General features: G+C 38.0%; 1 long non-coding RNA gene across 1 annotated transcript in view; it reads right to left on the bottom strand.

The window, feature by feature from the left end:
• Positions 1-22426: 22426 nt before the first annotated feature.
• Positions 22427-26478, bottom strand: part of LOC145674281 (uncharacterized) — an 85652-nt gene continuing 81600 nt past the window's right edge. Inside the window, exon 3 of the long non-coding RNA XR_014128882.1 lies at positions 22427-23241. This is a non-coding gene — a long non-coding RNA (uncharacterized LOC145674281). The remainder of the gene's footprint in view (positions 23242-26478) is intronic.

Here is a 26478-nt window from a genome sequence, read left to right as displayed (position 1 = left end):
GCTCGCATCGTAACAGCCGAACGACGGGCCACAGTGCGCCAAATCGCATAGAGGTTCAACGCAAGACAACAACACCATGTCAGCAGCCACACAATTCGCAACAATCTGCTCTCCAAGGGATACAGAAGCCATCGACAGACGCGAGTATCCCATCTAACAACACAACACGGGAAACAACGTCTAGCATGGGCAAAGTAACTATACCTCTGAACCATGGAAATCTGAGACAAAGTTGCCTGGCGAGTTTCACATTGATATACACGACTCCAAAAGTGCATTACCACTTGCAATTCTCATTTTCCTGCAATAGCAGGCAACCCAAAAAGCTCGGGGGTTGGGTTGGTTGCAAATTCGAAATTCGTTGGACTAAACCTCAATTTTTTCACAAACATATCAGTGTGGCAAACTGAAAATAAGAGAATAAAACACGTTGTTAAGAATGACAATTTTATTATTGTGACGGAGTTGGATGACATAAAAGTTACAAAATGACTTATTTAAGTAGTTCAAACAAGATGAATGGTAAGAAACAGATATAAGAAGAAAGCATTTCTCCCTTTCCCTCACCCCATTGAAAAAAAAAATCATAAAAAGAAAAAGTTATATAATATAAATGTTTCATATAAAAGCCTAACAGCACAAAAAAAAATAGCCAAACGAAACGAAAAAGAAATAAACACAGAATAGCTGACACGCAGAATAGCAAACTTGCGGCCCTCACATGCAAGATAAAGAGATGGGACCCTAGTTGTAAACTTCATTGTTATAATAATAATAATAATAATAATAATAATAATAATAATAATAATAATTATTATTATTATTATTATTATTATTATTATTATTATTATTATTATTATTAAAAAGTCGTTTCCTTTTCAAAATCTCTGACTCTTCTTAAGAGCATTAACGCATATAGCGATTATGTGTGCACGTTTTGTCAATGAGCGGTCCCAAAGGAAAAAAGGGGTCGAAATCTCCAAGAGAGAGAAATAAAAAAACGTTCTTATGGTAAATTCTAGTTCAAAGTTCGAAGCACTTGCTTTTGGACGTGATATTTTGTTACTTTTTTCTGGCGCCTAAGAAATTATGCCATATAATATTGCAAATTTGCAAGTGGGTGTATTTACATTTCAATTAGTGATAATAAAGATATGATGATTAGAAAGCAATATTGTAAGAGGTAAGTTTAATTTCTTCTTTCAACGCAAGGCTTAGGAGCCCCTTATACGTCGCCCCCCGAATATCGATATCGAAAATTTAGAATGATATATTCATGTCCATATATTCGCGATATCGAATGTTGATTTATGATAATATAGATATCGACGATAGCGATATATCCACATATCACAGGCCCAGTACCGAGAAGTGATGCTTGAAATATACTGGAATCAAGAATCAAATTCTAAATAAGTTCTCCATTTCCGTATTTCATGTTGAGGGGGAAGGGTGTGAACCCGAATAGAAATTTTAGGAAAAAAATTGTTAAGATAAAAGTAGGTTTTCCGTTTCCTCTTGAATACAAAACTATTAACAAAAAACTATTATTGTAATTTACCTTTTACTTCTGTTTCTGGTTGCTATCACAAATCAGCGACAGTAAACATACTTTACACAGTATACCAATACACTCTATAACTTCTCACAACCAAGCAAGCCGGAAGATGAATTTCATGTGATATTAAAGAGGAATGTACTACAAAATAGTAATAATTCATTAGCCATATTTCTATCTGTACTTTGGTACAGACTAAGAGCTACAAGACTAACAGAACAAGAAATTAGATATTTCATTCAGTTTTTCTCTCAGACTAAAAGACTTCTGCATTTTCCAGAGATTTTCATTTTCTTAATATAAGTCCCCTATCCTGGGCTAATTCTGGCTACCGCGGTTTCGAGATAATCAGTAATGGAAAGAGTAAAGTTTGTTGACTCTCAACCCTCGACAGTTTGTGAAAACATATTTCAAAGTTCGTGTTGTTATTTCTTCGTTACAAAAACACTTCTACTTGACTCTATTCATGGTAAATTACTGAACTTATTAACATTTACAATTATTGAAAAAGGAATAGTTATTTTTAAACATAACATGTCGTTACAGTTCAGTAGAGTGCAGTAGTAGATGGAAGTGAATGAAAACATTGTATATTTGTTGATATGTGCAAACTGTATGTGAATAATAAGTGTTACCCAGACTCTTGTCCAGAGACGGATCTACGATGGACTTCTAGGGTCTCGGTGGTTTGTAATACTCCTACTTAGAGCTACTTTTAAGAGCTCCAAACTCTGGAATTGGTTTCGTTTTTATATAAAATAAGAAAAATTCCCTTTTTGGTGGGCGATCGCCTTGATAGCTCCCTCAGCTCTTGTGTAGGAGACTTTAAAGACTTTTAGTTCGTGTCTGCTCCTGACGATACTGATTAGAGATGGCCACTACTGGATAATTTTTTATTATGATATCGGATAGAAACTTATCCGGATTTGAAATATCCGGATGGCGGATAACGGATGACGGATAAGATCCGGAGAACGGATGATATCCGGATGTCGGATAACGGATAATATCCCGATATTAATATATCCGGATGTCGTATAATATCCGGATAATGGATTTATCCGGATAATTTATAAAATTAAGACAACGGATAATATCCGGATAATAGAACATCAGGATAAATGATTACATCCGGATGACGAATAAAAGATAATATCCGGATAACATATATGGTTCTAAAAAGACCATATAGAAGAGGGACATATCAGTCTTTTCTGCTCATGGAATTTTTAAAAGACGATCATCGGGCAGTGATCTTTACCTTTGAAAGATATTGCTTCTTAAAATGTTTCCTAGTAACTTCCCATTTTCTTGCTTTTGTTGTGGGGCGCGGTGGCTGATTGGTAAACCGTTTCATCTGGTGTGTGGGGTCCTTATTGTTTCGATCCCGGCCAAATAACTTGTGTGGTGGAGAAGATCGTATAAGTGTGTTTTCTGAGGTTACTACCTCTTCTTCCTACTTCTCATTCCAACAATTATTCTATTATCATTGACTTGCTTTAATCATTGGGCGCGGTGGCTCAGTGGTAGAACGCCTCCCCTGGTGCGTGGGGTCCTCATTCTTTCGATTTCCAGCTAAGTAAGTTAGTGGAATACAAGATCTTATCTTTGAGTTTTTTCAGGGTGATCCGCTTCATCCTACTTTTCATTCCACCAATTTTTCCATTATCATTGACTTTCTTTAATCATTCGGCGCGGTGGCTTCGTTCTAAAGCGCTTCCTCTGGTGCGTGGAGTCCTTATAGTTTCGATCCCTGGCGAAGTAACTTGTGTTGTGGACAAGATCTTGTCCGTCGGTTTTCTCAGGGTACTTCCAATTCTTCCCACCATTCATTCTACCAATTCCTCTCATATCATTGATTTGCTTCAATCATTGGGCGCGGCGACTCAATGGTAGACCGCTTCCTGTGGCGCGTGGGATATTTATTGTTTCGATCCCCGGCAAAGTAAGTTTGTGGTGGACAATATCGTATCTGTGGATTTTCTCAGGGTATTTCCGCTTCTTCCACTTTTCATTCCACCAATGCTTCTATTATCGTTGACTTGCTTTAATCATTGCGCACGGTGATTCAGTGTTAGAGCGCTTCCTCTCTGGGTTACGTAAGTTTGCGGTTGACAAGACCGTATCTGTTGGTTTTCTCATGGTGCTCCCGCTTCCTCCCACATTTCATTCCGCCATTTATTCTACTATCACTGTCTTGCTTCAATCATTGGGCGCGATGGCCCAGTGGTAGAGGGCTACTTCTGGTGGGTCAAGTAAGTTTGTGGTGGACAGAATTTGTCGGTGTGTGTATGACAGGGGTTCTTATTGTTTCGATCCCTGGCAAAGTAAATTTGTGGTGGACAAGATAGTATCCGTTTGTTTTCTCAGGGTACTCCAGCTTCTTCCAACTTTTCGTTCCACCAATTCCTCTACTATCATTGACGCTTTAATAATGTGGCGCGGTAGATCAGTGGTAGAGCCCTTCTTCTGGTGCATGGGGTCCTTAATGTTTCGATCATCGGCCTACTATGTTTGTAGTGGACAAGATCGTGTCCGTGGGATATTTCAGGGTATTCACGCTTCTTTCCACTTTTCATTCAACCAATCTCTATATTTTCACTGACTGGCTTTAATCATTGGGCACGATGGCTCAGTGATAGAGCACTTCTTCTGGTTCGTGGGGGCCTTATTGTTTCGATACCCTGCCAAGTAAGTTGTGTGGTAGAACAGTTCCTATCCACGGGTTTTCTCAGGGTACTCCCGCTCCTTCCCACCTTTCATTTCACCAATTCCACTATTATCATTGACTTGCTTTTATCATTGGGCGTGGTGGCTCAATGGTAGAGCGCTTCCTCTGGTGCGTGGGGTATTTATTGTTTCAATCACCGACCAAGTAAGTTTGTGGTGGACAAGATCGTATCAGTGGGTTTTCACAGGGTACTCCCACTCCTTCCCACCTTTCATTCCACCAATTCCACTATTATCATTGACTTGCTTTTATCATTGGGCGTGGTGGCTCAATGGTAGAGCGCTTCTTCTGGTGCGTGGGGTATTTATTGTTTCAATCACCGACCAAGTAAGTTTGTGGTGGACAAGATCGTATCAGTGGGTTTTCCCAGGGTGCTTCTGCTTCTTCCCACAATTCATTTTACCAATTCTTCTATTATCATTGACATGCTTAAATCATTGGGCGTGACGGCTCAATAGTAGAATGCTTCCTCTGATACTTTTGGACTTTATTATTTCGATCCTCGTCTAAGTAAGATTGTGGTGCACAAGGTCATATCTGTGGGTTTTCTCAGGGTGCTCCCGCTTCTTCCCACATTTCATTGCAAGAATTCTTCTATTATCATTGACTTGTTTTAAACATTACGCACGGTGGCTCAGTGGTAGAGCGCTTCCTCTAGGAGCCAGGTAAGTTTGTGGTGGACCATTTCGTATCCGCGGGTTTTCTGAGGGTACTTCCGCACCTCCATACTTCTCATTCCACCAATTCGTTTACTATAATTGAACTGCTTTAATCATTGGGAGGGGTGGATCAGTGATAGAGCGCTTCCTCTGCTGCGTGGGGTCCTTAATGTTTCGACCTCAGCCAAGTAGTTTTTTGGTGGACAAGATCGTATCCGCTGGTTTTCTTAGGTTACTCCCGCTTCTTCCCTCTTTTCATTCCTCCAATTCCTCTATTATCATTGACTTGTTTTAATCATTGAGCGCGGTGGCTCAGTGATAGAACATATATAATGGTGAGAGGGGTCCTTATTGTTTCTATCTCCGACCAAGTATATTTCTGGTGTAGAAGATCGTATCTGTGGGTTTTCTCAGGATGCTCCCGCTTCTTCCCACTTTTCATTTCACCGATTCTATTGTCATTGACGTGCTTGAGTCATTGGGCGCGGCAGCTCAATGGTAGACCGCTTTCTCTGGTGCGAGAGGTCCTTATTGTTTCGTCCACAGGCAAGTAAGTTTGTGGTGGACAAGGTCGTAACGGTGGATTTTCATAGGTTAGTTCCGCTTCTTCCCACTTTTCATCCACCAATTCTTCTATTATCATTGGCTGGCTTTAATTCTTGGGCGCGATGTTTCAGTGCTGGAGCGCTTCCTTTGGTGCGTGGTTCCCTTATTGTTTCGATCTCCGGCAAAGTAACTTATGTGGTGGACAAGATCCTATCCGTAGTTTTTCTCAATGTAATCACCCTTCTTCCCACTTTTCACTCCACGAATTCTATTGCAATTGATTTGTTAATTATTCCGCACAGTGGCTCAGTAATAGAGCGCTTCCTCTGGTGGGCCAAGTAAGTTTGTGGTGGACAAGATCATATCCGTTGGTTTTCTAAAGTTTACTCCCGTTTCTTCTCAATTTTCATTCCACCAATTCCTTAATTATCGTTGACTTCCTTTAATCATTGGGCGCGGCGGCGGGTCAGTGTAAGAGCGCTTCCTCTTGTGCGTGGGGTCCTTATTGTTACGTTCCCTGGCCAAGTAAATTTGTGGTGGACAAGATCGTATAAGTGTGTTTTCTCAGGGTGATCCTTCTTCTAGCCGCTTTTCATTCCACCAATTCATTTATTATCATTGACTTGCTTCAATCATTCGGCACGGCGACTCAATGGCAGACCGCTTCCTCTGGCGCGTGGGGTATTTATTGTTTCGATCCCGGGCAAAGTAAGTTTGTGTTGGACAAGATCGTATCTGTGTGTTGCTCATGGCGCTCCCGCTTCCTCCTACACTTCATTCCACCTATTATTCTATTATCATTGTCTTGCTTCAATCATTGGACAAGGTGGCTGAGTGGTAGAGCGCTTCCTCTGGCGCGTGGGGTATTTATTGTTTCGATCCCGGGCAAAGTAAGTTTGTGTTGGACAAGATCGTATCTGTGTGTTGCTCATGGCGCTCCCGCTTCCTCCTACACTTCATTCCACCTATTATTCTATTATCATTGTCTTGCTTCAATCATTGGACAAGGTGGCTGAGTGGTAGAGCGCTTCCTCTGGTAGTTCAAGTGAGTTTGTGGTGGACAGATCGTGCCCGTGGGTTTTCCCAGATTACTCTAGCTTCTTCCCAATTTTCATTTCACAAATTCCTCAATTATCGTTGACTTCCTTTAATCATTGGGCGCGGCGGCGGGTCAGTGTAAGAGCGCTTCCTCTTGTGCGTGGGTTCCTTATTGTTACGTTCCCTGGCCAAGTAAATTTGTGGTGGACAAGATCGTATAAGTGTGTTTTCTCAGTGTACTTCCGCTTTTTCCCACTTTTCATTCCACCAATCCCTCTAATATCACTGACTTGCTTTAATGATTGTGCGCGGTGGCTCAGTGGTAGAGGGCTTCCTCTTCTGCGTTGTCATATTACTTTTAATAGAAGCCAAATTACGATTTTTATTAACAAAGAGAAATTGTTCTACTAACTCTGGTAAAAAGGAATAATAATAATAATAATAATAATAAAGCATCTGAATAATAAAGATATTTTTTCACTTTTAAAATTTCTGTGCGGAATCTGAATATGTTGTTTTATAATGTATAATGCAAAAAGTCTTCAAACATCAATCTTGCAAAAGTTATTTGTGTAAAAGACACGAACGTCTTATCAGTTGTTCTATAAAAAATCAAAAGAGCTGACCTTGTTTCTGTTTGCCTTTAAACACAATGTTACAATTTATCAGGCACAAACAAAAGTATAGAGCAAGGTGGTATTTCGCCTAAGGGCTGTTTCGTTGCTAAACAGAAGACTAGCATTCTGTCAATATATTGCATGGCTATCAATAAGTCACACTCACACTTTCTTTCCAAACGTTTTGTATAACAGGTTAATCAAACTGCGTTGTTGTAGGTAAGGGATAAGACTCTGAAAGACCGGATAGTGTTGGAGCTCAGATTCGTAGCTAGAAATTTCGTTGCCCGGGGCGAAGTAAAATTCGGCGTCCCTCGACACTCACCTTACCAAGCTTTGACTTTTCCTTTCTGTGCTTTTATTTTTAGCATATAAGAGAAAAATATTTTTGTTGTTATCCTACGCTGATTTTTTTCAAGCTGCTTGGACAGACCATTGCAACAGCCAAAAGCGATTTTATGTATCCTTTAACAAATAAGTGCCCCTCTTGAGAGGCTTATTTTAGACCTCCTGTTAAACTTGAGGAAACTACTTGTACCTTGTATACAAATCCATTTGGAGAATAATTATGAAAAACGCATGGAGTCGATTCTCCTACGTCAGGGGGCCATGTTACACACGGAGTTAGTGGACGCGAGTGGTACCGTTGGAGAAGTCCGGATTCCCTGAGTGCAGTAGTAATATCAGGCCCACGAAGCTAAAGTAATGGGGTCTTGACAATATGGGCTCGGGTCCCTTCTTTCACCTATTAAACATCAAATTGTTGGACGGAGTTGGAGGCATTTCAAATGTTTCGATCCGCTGAGCACAATTGTGATGTCAGAAATCGATCGATAGCGTTGAACCGAAAGAAACGTGGTCCCGAATTTTTAGATGCGGGTCCTTTCTATTCCCCTTTTAAACATGGGGTTGTTGGACGCGGATGGTAACATTGGAAAGATTCTAGTCGTTTGAGCACAGGGTAATGTCCCAAGTCGGTTCCTGCCCTCAAAGCTAAAGAAATGAGGTTCCGAATAGGTTCAATCTCAATACCTGGTTGAGCAAGATAGAACAATATTTATAGCTCTATGAATGGTTTTATCAAGCGTAATAAAATACTGAGATTGAACCACAGCAAAGGTTAAAACCACAACCCAAATGTTTGGGACGGGATCTGACTTCCGACATCACCGCAATGCTCAAGGGACCAAGACCTCTCCAATGATAAAAGCAAGTATATGATAATAGATGAATTGGTGGAATGAAATGTGGGAGGAAGCGGGAGTACACTGAGAAAACCCACGGACGCGATCTTTTCGACCACAAAATAACTAGGCCGGGGATCGAAACAGGAAGGGCCCCATGCACCAGAGCAATTCCTCCACCACTGAGCTTTCGCGTACAATGCTTAAAGTGTCAATGATAATAGATGCATTGGTGCAATGAAGGCTGGGAAGAAGTGGCAGTACCCTCAGAAAACGCAAGGTTTAGATCTTGTCCACCACAAAATTACTTAGCCTGGAATCGAAACAATAATTACCCCACGCACCAGAGGAAGCGCTCTACCACTGAGCCACCATGCCCAATGATTAAATCAAGTCAGCGATAATAGGGAATTGGTGAAATGAAAAGCGGGAGTACACTCAGAAAACCCACGCATACGAGCTTGTCCACCACAAACTTACTCGGCGGGGGATCCAAACAATAAGGACCCCACGCACCAAACAAAGCGTTCTACCACTGAGCCACCGCGCCCAATAATTAAACAAAGTCAATGATAATAGAGAAATGGATGGAATGAAAAGTTTGAAGAAGCGGGAGTAACCTGAGAAAACTCAGGTATACGATATATCCCTCAACAAACTTACTTGGCCCACCAGAAGAGGCGCTCTATCACTGAGCCACCGCGGCAAATGATTAAAGCAAGACAACGATAATAGAGGAATTGGTGGAATGAAAAGTGGGAAGAAGCGGGAGTACACTGGAAAACCCACGGATACGATCTTCCCCACCACAAATTTATTGGCCCAACAGATGAAGCGCTCTACCACTGAGCCACTGCGCCCAATATTTGAAGCAAGTTAATGACAATAGAAGAATTGGTGGAATGAAATGTGGCAGGAGGCGTAAGCACCCTAAAAAACCCACGGATACAATCTTATCCACCACAAATTAACTAGGCGGGGGATCAAAACAGTAAGGAATCAATGGATCAGAGGAAAGATTCTACCACTGAGCTACCGCGCCCAATGATTAAAGCGTCAATGATAATAGAGGAATTGGTGGAATGAAAGGTGGGAAGAACCAAGAGTACCTTGAGAAACCCCACGCATATGATTTTGTCCACCACTAACTTACTTGGCCAGGGATTGAAAGAATAAGGACCCCACGCACAAGAGGAAGCGCTCTACCACTAAGCCACCGCGGCCAATGATTACAGCAAGCCAATAATAATAAAGGAATTGGTGGAATGAAAAGTATGAAGAAACGAAAGTAACCCAAGAAAACCCACAGATACGATCTTGTCCACCACAAACTTACTTGGCCCACCAGAGGACGCGCTCTACCAATGAGCCACCGCGCCCAATGAGTGAAGGAGGACAATGATATTAGAATAATTGGTGGAATGAAATGTAGGAGGAAGCGGGAATACCCAGAGTAAATTCACGGATACGGTCTTGTCGACCACAGCCTTTCTTGCCCGGGGAACGAAAAAATAAGGACCACACTCACCAGAAAAAGTACTCTACCACTGAGTCACCGCGTCCAATGATTAAAGCAATTCAATGATAATTGAGGAATTGGTGGAATGAAAAGTGGGAAGAAGCGGGAGCAACCTGTGATAACCCACAGACACGATCTTGTCCACCACAAATTTACTTGGCTTTGGATCGAAACCATAAGGACCCCACACACCAGATGTAGCGGTCTACCATTGAGCCACCGGGCACTATAGCAAGAAAAAGAAAATTGGAAGTAACTAGGTTCTAACCATTTTAAGAAGAAATATCCTTCAAAGGTAAAGACCAATGTCCGATGATCGTCTTTTAATAACTCCATGAGCAGAAAAGACTAATATGTCCCTATTTGATATGGTCGTTTTAGAACCGTATACGTTATCCGGATATCATCTTAAATTTGTCATCCGTAATGTAATCAGTCGTCCGAATATTCTATTATCCGGATATTATCTGTTATCTTAATATTATAAACTATCCGGATAAATCCATTATCCGGATATTATTCGACATCCGGATATTTTGATATCGTGATATTATCCGTTATCCGACGTCCGGATATCATCCGTTATCCGGATCTTATCCGTAATTCGTTATCCGGACATTGTCCGTTACCGCCATCCGTTTTGTTATAGATCATCAGGATATTGCAAATCCGGATAAATTTCTATCCGATATCATAATAAAAAATATCCAGATGTGGCCATACCTAATCAGCATCAACAGGAGCAGACACGAACTAAATGTCTCCAAAGTCTGCTACATAGGAACAGGGGTGGACCCAGAGGGCGGTCAAGGCGATTGCCCCCCAGAAAGGGAATCTTTCTTATTTCAATATAAATGAAACCCTTTCCAGAGTTTGGGATTCTTAAAAGTAGCTCTAAGTAGGAGTGTTACAAACTATCAGGCTCCCAGAAGTCCATCGTAGATCCTCCTACGGAAGAGGGTATGGAAAACACTCATTATTCACAATCAGTTTACACATCTCAACAAATAAACAATATTTTCATTCACTTCTATCTACTACTGCATTCTACTAAACTGTAACGACTTCTTATGTTTAAAAATAATTATTCATTTTTCAATAATTGTAAATGTTAGTAAGTTCAGTAATTCACCATGAATAGAATAAACTAGAAGTGTTTTTGTAACGAAGAAAAAACAACATGAACTGTGAAATATCTTTTCACAAACTGTCGAGGGTTGAGAGTCGACAAACTTTACTCTTTCATTTACCGATTATCTCGAAACCGCGGTAGCGAGAATTAGCCCAGGAGAGGGGACTTATATTAAGAAAATGAAAATCTCTGGAAAATGCAGTAGTCTTTTGATCTGAGAGAAAAAAGGAATGAAATCTCTAATTTCTAGTTCTGTTTGTCTTGTAGCTCTTAGTCCGTACCAAAGTACTGATAGAAATATGCCTAATGAATTATGACTATTTTGTAGAACATTCCACTTTAATATCACATGAAATTCATCTTCCGGCTTGCTTGGTTGTGAAAAGTTATAGAGTGTGTTGGTATACTACTAAAGTATGGGTACTGTCACTGATTTGTGATAACAATCAGAAACAGAAGTAAAAGGTAAATTACAAAAATAATTTTCTGTTAATAGTTTGTATTCAAGGGGAAACGGAAAACCTACTTTTATCTTAACAATTTTTTTCCTAAAATTTATATTCGGGTTCACACCCTTCCTCCTCATCATTGAATACGGAAATGAAAAACTTATTTAGAATTTGATTTTTGATTCCGGTATATTTCAAGCATCACTTCTCGGACCTGGGCCTGCGATATGTGGATATATCGCTATCGTCTATACCTATATTATCATATATCAACATTCGAATCACATATCGCGAATATATGGACATAAATATATCATTCTAAATTTTCAGTATCGATATTCGGAAAGGGGGTGTGGCGGTGAAGTATAAGGGACATTTAAGTCTTGCGATGAATGAAGAAAATAAACTTACCTCTTACAATATTGCTTTCTAATCATTATATCTTTATTATCACTAATTGCAATGTAAATACATCCACTTGCAAATTTGCAATATTATATGGTATAATTTCTTAAAGAAACAAAATATCACGTCTAAAACCAAGTGCTTCGAACTTTGAACTAGAATTTAATATAAGAACGTTTTTTTTTATTTCTCTCTCTTGGAGATTCCCACCCCTTTTGGCCTTTGGGACCGCTCATTGACAAAACGTGCACACATAATCGCGATATGCATTCATGCTCTTAAGCAGAGTCAGAGATTTTGAAAAGCGAACGACTTTTTAATAATAATAATAATAATAATAATAATAATAATAATAATAATAATAATAATAATAGTAATAATAATAATAATAATAATAATTATTATTATTATTATAACAGTGGAGTTTACAAGTAGGGTCCCATCTCTTTATCTTGCATGGGAGGGCCGCAAGTCTACTACGCCACTGGTGTCTCCTATTCTGTTTTTGTCTCTTTTTCGTTTCGTTAGGTATTTGTTTTTTTTGTTTTTTTGCTGTTAGGCTTTTATATGAAACCTTTATATTATATAACTTTTTATGAGTATTTTTTGGGAAGGGTTCGGGGAAAGGAAGAAATGCTTTCTTCTTATATCTTTTTCTTACCATTCATCTTGTTTGAACTATTTAATTAAGTCATATTTAACTTTTCATGTCATCCAACACCGTCACAATAAAATTGTCCTTCTTAACAATGTGCTTTATTGTCTTATTTGCAGTTTGCCACACTGAGATATTTTTGACAAAATTGAAGTTTAGTCCAACGCCTTTCGAATTTGCAACCAACCCAACCGCCGAACTTTTCGGGTTGCCTACCATTGCAGGAAAACGAGAATTGCAAGTGGTAATGCTCTTTTGGAGTCCTCCAAAAGTTTTTCATAATTTTATGCTTTTTCAAAACATGTATACTTATATTAGTGTAGGACTAATAGTACCTGAGCTATAAGCAACTTTATTCTGTCGTGTGTAAGCCACGGTGCGGCCCAAGATTTACCTTTCCACAAACGGTAGATATTAGCAGCTGATGATGAATAATACATATATAATATTCTCTGCTTGCAAGTATATAATCCTGAGGATTAAGTCTGTCTATAATTTCATTTAAAATATCCATTTTTAATATCAATTGAGGGGCTTTTCGGAAAATAACCCTTGTCAAAGCAAAAAATTTCTCTGAAGAATGAGAAGAGAGCTTTCTCTAGTACACAGTGTGAGAAACTCTGCAAATCTGCTTCTTTATACGTGTCTCTGATACTTTCTAAAACATGTACTAATATGCAGCTTTCTGTTCATTTTTTTTGAAAAAATCTTGTTTTGACAAGGGTTGTTTTTGCTACAAGTTCTTCGATTTATGTACTAGAATGGTACTGAGCAGAAAAGAGCACGAGCCAGATTTCAAAATTGCCTTCAAGAGAAAATCATGAACAATTTGCCATTCACGTTTATATATATATATATATATATATATATATATATATATATATATATATATATATATATATATATATATTACCTCCTTTCCCTCTTAAAACTTACATGCAACGGTAAGAAAAAAAGCAAACAATAAGATATACCTAACACATTTTATAAATGATTAAGTTTTTAAACTGTGAAATCTTATTTACAGAAGAAGCACTAGCCTATTATTAAGATTGTGTACAGTTGGTATAATACAATAAATCTATAATTATAAACTTAATAGAAGGAAACCATATACTTAAGTAATATCTGCACAATAGAACAAATTATTTGATTTCTTGAACTAGTTCGCAATAACGTTATAACATTTTCATATAAAGGTAAAAAAGAAAGTTCTGTCGCCTTTTCACCCACCACTTTCGAACATTGACATGTCTCCTAAGACGTACCTGGAAGATCAAAAATTGTCCTTATCAACATCGAAGATCCTCTGCCAATGTTATGGAAGACCATGCATTCTATCGCGGTAGAACTTTGTGGGCCGTGAAACGAAGAAAGTATCAAGCTATTTTGGCATATCTACTAGAGATTTGAACTGGCGTCCTCTAAAGTGACTATACAAGGAATGGAACAAGCGATAATTGAAACGTGCAATATCCGGGGAGTATGGTGGATGCATTAGTGATTCCCATCCAAGGCGTAGAATGTTGTCCCTGTTCATACTAGCCACGTGGGGCTTAGCGTTGCCCTGTAACAACCCCTTTGCGATTCAGAAGTACTGGCTAAAGAGTTTTGAGATTTTCTTGAACACGGTTCAACTGCTGACAGTACACAGTCGCATTGATGCTCTGACCAGCTGGTAGCAGTTTCCGATGTCCGATGCCGCGAACAGTCCACCAACATATAAAAGCATCTTCTTCTGGTGTAGTGCTAGTTTCGGATATTTTGGAACCGAGTGACGTGATACTAACCAATGATGACGGCGGCGTGGAGCTTCATACGGGTGCAGCTTCAAGAGCTCGTTCGTCAACATCCCACAAATGCTCTATAGGAATCAGATCCGGTGAGATAGAAGCCAATGCATAAACTACAGCTTTCCTTAAGCCAAGCAAGTGCTGTCCTGGCTTGCTGGCACCGTGCTTTGCTGTCGTGGAAACTGCCGTCTTCGTGTGGGTAGAAGTGTTGCATTATAGGGTATACGTGGTTGTCTAACGCCTGCAGGTACACAACGGATGTCTCGTTGTGGTCCAAACACACCAACGGGTTCAGTCCATGGCAACAGAAATATCCCGAAACCACACAGCTACCCGTACAGTATTCACCATGCATGAGGGATCTATAGCTCCGTTCGAGAATAGTAGCACAAAGAGTGATTTATCGCACCAACACATCTTTTACAACCATCCATGGTCCAATCAGCGTGTCCCTATGTTTGAGCGTGACGAAGTATGTGGTAACGAGTCCTGAGGAGTGGGTGACGAGTGTGTAATCTGCTGTGGAACTGCATGCGTGTCAGTGTAGGCGTATAGTTGAGTGGGATATGAGTGTTCTGCCTCCACCATTGTACTGGTCGCGAAATTCCCAGACACTGACGGTTCATTTGGCTCTCACGAACTTTTTGACGCGACGCTCGCCCTACGTTTTAAACTTCTGTATGTTCCCGTAGTTCAACCTCTTGGAGACCGTTACACCATTTTCTTCCAACTCCTTACATACGTTCATTACACAGGAACGGGCGCATCCGACAAGTATTGCTGTCTGGGTATTGATGTACCCATTGCTCTGGTTTCCACAAGAAGACCCTATTAAAATGCGGACAAATTATGTTCACTTGCCACAATAACAATGTGCTGTCTGCCAAGATGTAGCCTCGAGTGTGTTCTTTCTCTGCAATACTACCAGTCGGGCTGGTCAGATAATCATCTTGGCTGCTGGCCACACTTTCTTTTGTGGAGATCGCAATTCGAGCACTCAGTGTACATTGTAAACATACACGGAAAAAATATCACTGCCGTTTCTGACTTTTATCGTGTAGATGGAACATGTTAAAGTAAAGTTTTGATACATGTACCAAACTTTATGACTTTTCCACCTGATGATCTTCGTCTCGTTTCTCGTAACTGTGAATAATCTTGAACCAACTATATGTAGAAATGTAGAGTTAGATTTTTCCTCCATGTGTGGATACTTTAGTGGACGTTCCCATGATAATTCTCCTGCCTATGACGATGTTACCTGCTTTGATGATGACGAGTGTGAACAATGCAGCATTTTGTTTTAACTAGATCGGACTGAGAACTGATTTGAATTTTATCAGTCAACAAGTGAACACCGATTGTATATAACGTGTAGTAATATTGTAGAAAGTAGAATATTTAGTTTTACCTTCTATATTCCATGCGTTTCGGGTGGGTAGTCCGTGATGTTATCACAGTGTAAAGTACACTATTATTTTTCACTGTTAAGCAGCTACCGATTGTTGCCAGTCCAGGACATGGCAGTCTATAAGTGATGAATAATGGAGTGGCCCTGATCTAAGTTAGGAACAATTCCTCGAACCAATATTGGCCATATTAAATAGCAATAATACAAGTAGAAATCGAATTAATAAAATATAGTAAAAATAAATTTGTATATAACAGTTATAAATAAAATATTAACTTACGTGCATATTAAAAACATATATAGGCCCTAAATGCATAAATGTTAAAGCTCAGAGGTTTATTTCGTTCCGTTAGTGATAGTTTCCTCGTATACTAGAAGGATAAGAATGCTGTTAATGGATTCGATTCTCTGAAAATATCCCATTAGAATAGTCGAAAGGGTTGATAAATATTTTTCTCCTCCTAATTATTATAGATATTGTAACGAAACTAGGCACATACATTATGTATAGACAGTAGTATTATTCAAGGTATATTATATTCAAGCTCCTGTACCCGGTACCGCTTCAGGGGTTTCCAAATTTCAGAACAAAGATTTTTGCAAGGATTTTTTTTTTCATATTTATTCCAAAACGTTTTTCTTTTGTACATTACAAACACATGCCTAAGGAATTATTTAAGGCATTGTTTCATTCTGAAAAGAATGACGTATTAACCATGATACTTGGATGTATAGTACTGTGTTAGGAAACTTATTGTATATATGTGTTCCACTTTACCTTACTTATACATGAAATTCGGTATTGTCAAGTAGGATTGAGAAATATGTTTTTCCGTCGTAACTATTCTAGATATTGCAATAAAACTTGGAACACACATTACACATAGACCATTCTATTTTGCAAAGTACATTATATTCAGGTACCTGTAGCCAAGGTTGTTACAAAGGGCACTAAATTTTAAAAAAAAGAATTTTTCGGAGGGAAAATTATCTATTTAGCCTCTAATTTATCTTCCCTTGTACATCATGCAAAAGTGCGCATAATACCATTTGAACGCATGTTTTATTTTGGACAGAATAACGTATAATCTATAATACTCGAAAGAACGGTACTGAAGTAGTACTATTTAATTGAAAGCCAACATTTTCCTCAAAAACTGCAAGAGTCTGAAAGTGTTAAGGGGGTAGAGAGGAAAGCAAGAGGGGGAGGAATGGGTACTTTTAAGAAAATACCCCTTATATTGTAGTCTAACGTTCCTGAAAAATTCATCTTCTTACTAATTAGTCCGGACACAAAACCTTTATTAGCTGTACTATTGTGAATCCTAGGTTCCTGTAGGCTTCATGAGTTATTGTTTCTAAATGTTGATTGACGGTTAACCTATGATCAAATATTACTTCCAAATCTTTCACTAAGTTTAATTTGTTTAAATTTCCCCACGAATGGTGTACGAACATTCTCAAGAAAACTCTTTCCTACAGAATGTCAGAAACACACATTCATCTACATTCATCTGAATTGTGTTTACTTTTCACCAATCATTACATTATTTACGTCTTGTAATAAGTAACAGTTTTCCCGTGTTTTGATTTTTGCATATATTTTGAGATTTTCTGCAAACACTTGCTTTTTCTGAATTTGCAATACAACACGAAAGAAAAAAAAATGAAATGAAATCTTTGAGTTTTACGTCCCACGATTATGCTGGTTAGGCTAAAGGAGACGGTTATCATGAGTAATGAATGAAATGGTGGAATGAGGAAGGTGGGAGGAAACGGGAGAACGCCGAGAAAACCAACACACACCTTCTTTGTCCACCACAAAGTTAACCCGGGACCCCAAGAACCAGAGCTGAACGCTCCACCACTGAGCCACCGCAGCCAGACAACACGAAAGATTATTGATGAAAAGTAAAAGGAGAAGAGACCGTAAGTTCGATCCCTGTGGAACTCCTGAAGTAATGTCTATTTTGTAGCAAGAAATTCTTTACAGAGAACGGACTGTTTATTAGGGTAGAGTAAAAAAAAAAACTTTTTTCACTAAGCAAAACGCCTGGGGTCCAAAAAGTTGCGTAGTGGCCTGGTGATAACGGGTGTAAAATATCTACTCGACATCTATCGGGCTGTCGCAACCGGGCAATTCCCGCAAGGGCTGGGAGGCAGAAGTCATCGCATGTTGTCCCATTCACGATGGTTGACTACTGCAAATCAAATCTTGCAGCTGTATGTGGCGAGTGAAATCCCATCTGAAAACCTAGTCATCCTGTCCACGTTCGTGGTCCGCGTGTACGCTCCAATGTGGTTCAATATCAAGCGCCATTGGAGGATCACGAATGCACCAAAGAATCTATGGCATTCCATGCAGTTGTCCCAGTACCTCGATCCGGAACTGAAGAAGGTCGTTTACGACACCATGCAGAGAAACGCCTTCGCCGCACATCCCGAAAACCTCCTACTGGCGATGCTGCATGACGAGAGACCTCATATTCGTACTTTGGCCAAGAAATGAATCCTGAAGGCAAGAGAGACTCCCCCTGGTCATGGCGGCTCGATTCGAACCTAGAAGTTCCGCCGTTGAACTTCAGCGCCAAGGATTACACAGAGATCATCTTTTGGCAATACCTCGCTGTCACCGAACCTCCACTCGTTATTGGACTGCCAGAAGATAGCCTGAATCAAGATCAACTAAAAAATCTGTGGTGGAAGGATCTACCGTGCCATACGCAAGCAGTCGAACGATGTATTCGTGTGGTGACAGAAGCTGCAACTCAATTCTGTGGACAGTACAGGCACGATGGTTTCATCCGGGCACGTCTTCTGAATCGGCTCGCGATGCCGAAGTTTGAAACTAAGAAAGACTTCGCCCCTGTTAATCATTAATGGATTAATGAATAATTAACTAATTGCTTCCTCAACTTACTCTTACAAACAATACATGAATGTTGCTAACAGAACTTCAGTGCACGAATTGGGCTTAATGGAATAATAGCATTTATTGGTAAAGCAAAAACGGATGTTACTTCAGTGCGCATGCGCAACCTGAAAATATCAATCGATCAAGGAAAAATTTTACACCAGTTGTCAACTTTTTGGACCCCAGGCGTTTTGCTTGGTGACAGAAAAATAAAAAAAAATAAAATATCCTATTTTTTTTCAAATGTTCCACATTTTCGTCAAACTTCAGTGCGCATGCGCAACCTGAAGATATCAACCGATCAAGGAAATATTTTACACACGTTGTCAACAGGCCACTACGCAACTTTTTGGACCCCAGGCGTTTTGCTTGGTGACAAAAAATAAAAGAAAATAAATTAAAATATCCTATTTTTTTCAAATTTTCCTCATTTTCGCCAAACTTCAGTGCGCATGCGCAATTTGAAGATATCAACCGATCAAGGAAATATTTTACACCCGTTTACACCAGGCCACTACGCAACTTTTTTTGGACCCCAGGCGATTTGCTTGGTGAAAAAAGTTTTTTTTCGCTCCACCCTACTGTTTACGGTTTTAGAAGTAAAAAAGAAAGAAATTGACCATAGCAGGAGTAAAGTTAAATGAAGCTTATTTATATAGTAAAACATGTTGTACAGTGTCAGAAACCTTACTGAAATTAGTGTATATAACATCCGCTTGACCATTCTTGTCCAAAGCAGAAATTAAGAAGTGTGTAATAATGCCCAAATTTGCAACTGTCGATCTACTTTGTAAGAATCCATGTTGATACACCGAGATTGCAGGGAGCACGCGATTTAGTAATCGAACATATAGGACACTTTCTAATATCTTGGCAAACACGTGTAAAATTCCAACAGGACGGAAGTTTTCAACATTTTTTTTTCATTTCCCTATTTAGGAATTGGGCAAACTATTGAGTGCTTCCATTTGCCATGAAAAACACTGTTTTTTATTGCAAGATTAAATATTATAATTAGAGGGTATTTAAAATTATCCATAGATGCCTTAACAATATATGGAGAAATGTTGCTATTTCCCATTGATAAGTTATATTTTAATTTTTTGAATGCCCTTTCAATCTATTCTATGGTTATCTCCGATATAAAGAAAGAGCCTAGCATAGTATTATTATCAATATTGTCACCAAATATATAACTACTATCATCTGTTGACGACGTTGGTCGATATAAATACTGGAAATGGTGTTCAAAACATTTGAACTCTGATCACTTTTGCCCAGGCTACGTCCCTTGTACAACAATGGTCCAGAAGAGACATGTCGCGTTTTATCCTTACTATAGTTCCAAAATTGTTTTGGGTCTTTCAGTATGTTATTTTGCGTTTCTAAAATAAATAATTTATATTCCCTAGCTACTTCCTGTTTCACTTCCTTCCGCAATTTACTAAATTCATTACAAACAAGTGCTTCGAACTTTGATCTAGAACTTATTATAAGGAAGTTTTTTGTTCCTATCTATCGAAGATTTTCATCCCTCTTGGCCCCTTCGACAACTCATTGACATAAAGTGCATAAATGACCACTATATAGAGACATGCTGTTAGAAAGAATCAGAGATTTTGAAAAGGAAACGAGTTTCTAATAAAAATAACATAAAATATTATTATTATTATTATTATTATTATTATTATTATTATAACAATTGGGTTTACAACTAGGGTCTCATCCCTTTATCTTGCATTGGAAGCCCGCAATCTGCTACGCCACTGGTGTCCGTTATTCTGTGTTTGTCTTTCTTTCTGTTTCATGTAAATGTTTGTTTCTGTGCTGTTAGACTTTTATATTAATCCTTTACATTATTCAACCTTTTCCTTTCCTACGAGATAATTATTATTATTTATTTTTTTAGAGAAAAATGAGAGAAACTGGTTTCCTCTGATATATATTTCTTACCATTCCTCTTATTTATACTACTTAAATAAGATAATTTTGTAACTTTTTATGTCATTCATTGCCATTCCGATAAGAAAAACGTTATTCTTAATAATTTATTTTATTCTTTTATTTGCAGTTTGCCACACTGATATATTTGTAAGAAAATTGGAGTTTGGTCCAATACCTTTCTAATTCTCAACCAACCAACGACCCAGCTTCTTGGGGTGCCTACTATTGCAGGAAAGGGAGAAATGCAGGTGGGAATGTACTTTAGGAGTCGTCCATACCTAAGTCCTATAAAAATAAGATTTGAGCATGTACTTAACTATATAACCATATGTTTTAATAAAATCTAGTCTAAGAAGAGAAATGTATCCCTTTACACATTCATACAATCATAGAAGAAAACCCCCATTGAAGGAGATAAACATGGTCAATAACCAAACTCGGGGCAAACACTTGGCCACACTAATATTTGACAATTTTATTCCCGTGGAAGAAGACGAAATGAATTACCTAAAATGACAGTGATGCGGTTCCAAGACCTACAGAGCACTTACAAACTATTTTTTTTAGAATTCCAAATTAAAGTGGTTTGGCTGTGTACCATAACAAATTTTAAGAGGGTAACACCGAAGTACTAATAACCTATAAAAAGGAATAAGCTCTCATACTCGCCCATATAACCATATAATGTAACGAAGCCTCGTAAAAGAGATAAAATAGGTCCAAAGTAACGAAATTTTATTTTTTTGCAAATTTTATATCCATGAAGGGAAACGAACTAGACCTCCCAAATTTAAAATGATATGCATTAGAGTCTTAGAGAACATTTACCAATTATTGTTATTTGACAATTACCAAATTTTAAGCGGTGGTCCTAGATACTCCTTCCAAATTTTTAAATGTGTGCATCAATGTACCCATGCCCTATGGAAGAAAATGAACCCCTCTACACATTTACATAATCATATAAGGTAATAAAGCCCTCATCAAAGAGTATAAATTGATGGTATTTACTAGAGCAATATACTACTATACATTTTTTTTCAAGTTCGCAGTTTCCAAAACCTAAAGCGTAGGCCTATTTACTCCTCTTAAATTAGAAAAGGGGAGTTCCAAATTGAGTCCATATCTTATAAAACCTGCACACGCCTATATAAACATATAAACTAATAAGAGGATAAATTAGGTCATATACTTCCGAAATTTATTTTTCTTGGCAATTTTACACCCATGAAAGGGAACGTGATGAATCCCAAAACCTACAAAGGTAGAAATCTTGGTTCTATACTACCATACCAAATATTAAGATTTAGCAATTTCCTAAATTTAATGGGAGTGGTCCTAAGTACTTCTGTCAAAATTTTGGAGGTGGGCCAAGGTAACCCTCCAGAACATATAGGGGCTTGTCCTAGGTACCCCTAGGGTCATTGATCCCGTGGAAGATAGTTAGGTCATAGACATTTGGCCTCTCAAATGGTTGCTGCTGACTCGGCGAGATATAAAGCATGATCTACTATTGAGGAAAATTTATATTTTAATGAAAAAATAAGACACGTTAAATTACCTTTCTAAAATCGCCCACGGCATCTTTTTCCTAGTGATTCTAGATTATATTTAATATATTCGCCAGTCAAAATCATATTAATTACTGAACAACGAAATATGCCTTTTCAAAATTATCTTACTGCCGGGAATCTGGAAACAATATAACAGGTTTCACGTGCAAGTTTCTGTTTTAAAGACAGTTCTGTAAATTTACGTAGCACACCGTAGAATAAAGGATGGTTGGTAGAATTTGACGATAAAAAACTCGATAGTTTTGTATTAATATTACGATTTATTATTGCGTAATGAAATACAATACAATGGAGCTGGACAAATCATTATCAATACGTAAAATTCAGTGAAACGTTCTGAATGGATCAAGAGACTGAACTGGAACATAGAATTTTGAAAATGTACATTTTATCAACTTTTTATTATTTATAACAAATAAGTTACTTATTTAATAAATGTATGAACTATTTGTATTTGTTTATTTTCTGAATGTTCATTCACATGTGTATAATATACACAAATATTTTACATAATGCTACAATCTGACATTTCACGAAATTAAAATTAAAAATAAAGCAAAATTGAGAGGAAAGAAAGCTTTGTGGTTTAAGAACTGATTTAAAGTGCTCAACTACACTATCCATGCAGATTTATAAGATTGAGACCTATTGTATGAAGAACCTGTTCCACATTGTTGGTATAAAAATAAAGAAAAATGATTAGTCATTTTCTTTCAATGAACATTCACTTTTAATTATAATTTGAATTGTGGTTTCCTTCAACACTCATTAGTTGGTGCCTTCTCCTTTGTTTCGCTTCTTATTTTGCCCATTTCATAGCCTTCGTATCTCTCAGAGACCTCAGAAATCAAATAATTTCTTCCAATTCTATAGCAGAAGCCAGGCAGTAGTATCACCAGCAGAATCGCGAGGAAAACGATGATTAATATGCCCCTTCTATGCACAGAACTTTGGGAATAGACGATAGTTTCGTTAAAACCAGTTTCGCTTCCATTAACAATTGGCGAAGAGATGGTGTAGTTCATTGTGACACCTATATTGGACTAGGTCAGACGTACCAGAAGATATTTACTTATAGGCAGATGTCAGTTTCTCCTTCAATTATAGTTGATCTGCAATGGAAAAATCATGAAATTAGTGACACGTAGTAGAATTCTAAAGAAAATGTGTTTCAATGAAAATTTAAATGAAACAGTGTTCCTGATAGGAGCTACTTTAGCGCTTTCAGAGCCGGGTGTTTATTCGTTAGACGACTCTACAAACACATTTTTCAAATATAACTTAAATCACTCTCGGTATCTACTTAATGATCATCGGTAAAACATCGATTTTTATAAGTTGTTGATGTGACCATAAGGGGCTTTAGTAGAGTTATATACATTTCTCATCATCACATTCTGATTGGTTGAAAATCAATGAATAGGCATGTCCTCACCCATCTTCTAATACAATTAATAAAAATGGCAGTTGTGATATAATTAATATAAAAATTGACAGGTAAATGAATAGTTATAGGAAATTAATTCAGAGTTTGGCTACAACGATATATTAATGAGTAGACGGAATTTATTGTATAGTATAAATAATGAATAAAAATGACAACTGTGATATTAAAAATACTTGAATTGTAAATTTGACAGTAAAATGAATGATAATAAGCTTGAAATTAATTCATTCGTGTGCTATATATAATAACATGCAATACTGAAAAGAAATTTGGATATTAAAATCAACCTATCTACGTAGGCACTATTTAATACAAAGGAACCGAGAAAGAAGTCTTATTTCTTATATAGCTATTCCATTAATTATTACGGGGACGTTTCTTTTTTTCTTTTTTTTAAAGTAGTTTTGGACTTCTAATTACAGACCGAATAGCACGTGCTTATTCTAAAGACTTCTGGAAAATTCGACTTTAACTAATTATAAAAAGAAATAAATCGCTGATTGCGGAAAGGCAATGTTTTTAAATAAGAATCATTTGTTTTGGGTAGACAGCTGAAAGCACCCCTGGGTTGAAAGAGGATTCCGTTCAAACAGAAAGATAATGTAGGTCATTGAGAGACATAACATGGTAGAAATTTCTATATGTTATGTAGATTGGGTATAAAACCCAATGTAAAAACCACTGACCGTGCATTGTGAGACAATTATCTTTATGTTTATTAAGAAGTGCAATTTCGTAGCTATAAATAGATATTCAACCTTGGTGTAAACTTGGAGAGAAAATTAAAAAAAAAAAGATGTGAATACAAAATAAATTCCTTTACTTTGTTTCTAAATTTATAGAAACGTAATACTTGTCAAGTTGTGTATGGGGAAAGATTTGTTTTAAACATAGCGTATTATTACTTTGGATGTTTAACACACCACAACACCGATACGATATTGAACAGAAGCCATTGAACCGTACCGGAAATCGAACTTGAGGTCTTCCATGCGGAGAGCTATATAGCTCGGCAAACATTAAGTGTATACAACTATGAATTGTGTAAAAGTTTACAAGAACAGCGAAATGATACGGGACAGTGGCCACCGGATCCTACTGGTTATCCAACTCGACATCTTCACGCGGAAAGCATAAGGATTAAGCATATAGTTTCGCGAAATTTAGGTGTATGCTACTATGCATTACGTAAAGATTAGAGCACCTTCGAGTGATACAGGACGGGGCCGTTTGAACATGCCGGAAATCGAACCCGAGGCATGTCGCGTGGAAACATAAATCGGCGCACTTTAGTTGTATGTAACTATACCTCGTGTAAAGCTTAGATCAGCACCGATGTTATACCTTACAGGTGACACCTGACCCTCTTGGGAATCGAACTAGGGTATCTTGCGCCAGGAGCCATATAGTCAGTTGAACTTTAGGTGTATTTGAGTATGAATTGCTTGATGTTTAGCACAGCATCGAGGCTATTGCAGACATGAACTTAATGTAGCAACGCGGGGATTTACCAGCAATCGGCTCAGGAGTCTCTCACGGCGATAGCTTGTGGGCTAACCATGTAATTGGTGGGCCTTAGGTGCATTTGAGTAAGAATTGTGTAAAATTTAATACTTCGCCAAGACGATACGAGACAGGGCACTTGACCCTACCAGGTATCGAACCCGAGGTTTCAGACATCGAAAGTTCATGTATTAACCATACAGTTTGACAGACTTTAGATATATGTAACTATAAGTTGTGTAAAACTTCAGGGCACCATCGAGGCAATACGACAATGAGGCCTCTTATCCACTGGGAAAAGAACCCAAGGTTTCCAGCTCCATAATCAGCGCGTTGAATATATATCGGAAGGAATTTCAGATCGGTTGGAGTTTTTACTGCAACATAAATTCCACGTGAACGTTGCACAATAGATATAGTGAATAACTTTTTTTTTCAAAAATTTTGAATTTAAAAAAAAACACAGACTTTATTGTTATATTTCATAATAAAAAAACAGCAATAACACGAAAATAAACTAATTGTAACTCAGTTTTGCTCTTAGTGGTTAAGCAATGTGAAAGTGCTTTAACTACGGAAAAGAAAGAGTGGCGACTAGAAGTTACGGGTAAGAAAAGAATATTGTACAATAAACACCGATAAAGAAAAAAAAATAACGTTATATATTTAAATTATTATTATTATTATTATTATTATTATTATTATTACTGATTTTAAACCTTTTTGTTCGGTTTTGAGTTGCTTCTTTGAAAAGGTAATCTTAAGGTTAGGATTACGTACCTGCTCACTATTATATTTTTAACTCTAGATATAGTAGAGACCTGCACGGGCCGGGCTTGGGCGGGCCGACTCTGCTATTTCTTTGGACCGGGCCGGGCTTGGGCGGGCCGACACTGTTATTTCTTTGGGCCGGGCCGGGCTTGGGCTGGCGACACTGATTTCTCTTCAAGTCGGTCCGGGCTGTGGCTGATCAATTGCAATTCTTTAATAATTATTGACTTTCGTTAAACGATAATTGGAATAAAGCCAAACGTTGAAGAAGTGTGTCCCTGAAAAATGTTACAAAGAATGCAATAGGAATTTACAGTTTGTTGCTTAGCGGCTCCACTTTCACTATAGAGGATTGCAGGCATTATGCGGTAAATTGAGCTCTGACCTTGACCTTCACTGAACTCAAAATATAATAAGAAGGGGTGGGAATGTTTTGCCAGATGCCAATATTGTCATCTTCACTTTATGCTAAAAATCAATTAAGTTAGAGTTTTGTTACAGGGAATGGAGTTTTTGTTCTCTCGATGACAGGCAAAGTTCTAGGAGGCAATGGTACCATTCGGGAATCAAGCGTCAGGTTGTGAACCAGAGTTTAGAAAATGTTTCTGAGGATTAGGTCAAATTTAGT

This window comes from Thermobia domestica, chromosome 17 (assembly GCF_964235325.1).
Source record: "Thermobia domestica chromosome 17, izTheDome1.hap1.1, whole genome shotgun sequence".
In the NCBI taxonomy this organism is placed as follows: Eukaryota; Metazoa; Arthropoda; class Insecta; order Zygentoma; family Lepismatidae; genus Thermobia; species Thermobia domestica.
The sequence above is the reverse complement of the archived record's forward strand: the minus strand, read 5'-3'. Positions and strand labels throughout refer to the sequence as shown.